The sequence below is a fragment of the Tupaia chinensis genome, unplaced genomic scaffold (genome assembly GCF_000334495.1).
Source record: "Tupaia chinensis unplaced genomic scaffold, TupChi_1.0 Scaffold000670_1, whole genome shotgun sequence".
Lineage (NCBI taxonomy): Eukaryota > Metazoa > Chordata > Mammalia > Scandentia > Tupaiidae > Tupaia > Tupaia belangeri.
In genome coordinates this window covers 390,621-391,843 of record NW_006160192.1, presented here as the reverse complement: position 1 = coordinate 391,843, position 1,223 = coordinate 390,621, and positions in this window count along the sequence as shown.

Here is a 1,223-nt window from a genome sequence, read left to right as displayed (position 1 = left end):
TAATTTTATTTATTCATTCACATATTTTAATTTGACCAAAGAGAGACATAGAGGCGGGGAGGAGAGTGAGAAAGCAAGCCACCAGGTCCAGGACTCGAACCATGGCACCCCCCACCCCCGCCGCAACAAATGTTAACAGTTGTTGAATCTTGGAGGAATGTATAGTGTTCACTAAACTATCCTATCTGCTTTTCATGCCATGATGTTGTGTTGTGGAAAAACCAGAAGCCAGAAGTGAGCCAGCACTGGGAGAAATAGGAGAACTTCGGAATCTTTATTACGCAGGTGGGCACTGAGGAACTAGTGCTCTAACCTCCGAGGGTCCACCGGGCTTAGGTTCTTTTTATAGGGACAGTTGACAAGGGGGGCTGGGCTGGGCTCAACTGAGGAAGCTTTGGGCATGAGCAGTTGTTGTGCAGAAGCAAGGTAGGAGGGCTGCTTGTTGAGTTAAGGGGAAGGGTTTCTAGGAGCTCTGGGGAGAGGGCCTTCCTGTCCAGGGGCTGGAAAGTGCTGCAAGGCTGGTGGCCGCCCAGAAAGTGGTTTTTTACTTCAGTTGAGGCTTGGCTGTTTATAGTCCCAGCCAAGTGATCAGAAAGCGGGAAATTTTCCGAAGACACTTCTTCAGGGGCACTGAGAGAGGCCAATGAAAGTATTATGGCCAATTCATTGAACCACGTCCATTCAAAGACCAGTACAACCAGCCCCATACACCGGGCAGAAGGCAGAATCTGAACCTAAAAGCCAATCCCCAGGAAGCCCTGACCAGTGAGTGATTCCTCACTGTGGGACAGACTTTCTTAAACTCCAAATCAAAGGACAGTTACGCGAGGCATTTCCCAAAAGCATGCGGCTTTCTAGGATTTCCGTTACTAAACCAGACCATTGCAGTCGGTGGCCCCTCCCGACATTCCCCGTCGATTCTGGGAGAACAAACTCCTCCCAAGGTTCTTCTTTCCCAATTACCTCTACATGGAGTTGGAGATAAGGGAAATTCCTCCGGGACTCCTGGCCGTGCATTTTTGCAACTTGGAAAGGTGGTAGGGAGAACAGGAGGCTGGTCTTAGAAATTCTGGCTCCCTGTCTGCCACCGAAACGCCTACCTTCCGCCAACCTCCAACGCAAACTCAAGGAACGCAAGGTGACGGCGAGGATCGCGAGGACTCACGAAGGCCAGCGAGGGGCGCCGGCCGCGGCCCCGCGTGTGCTGCGCGCGCGCCTGGCTG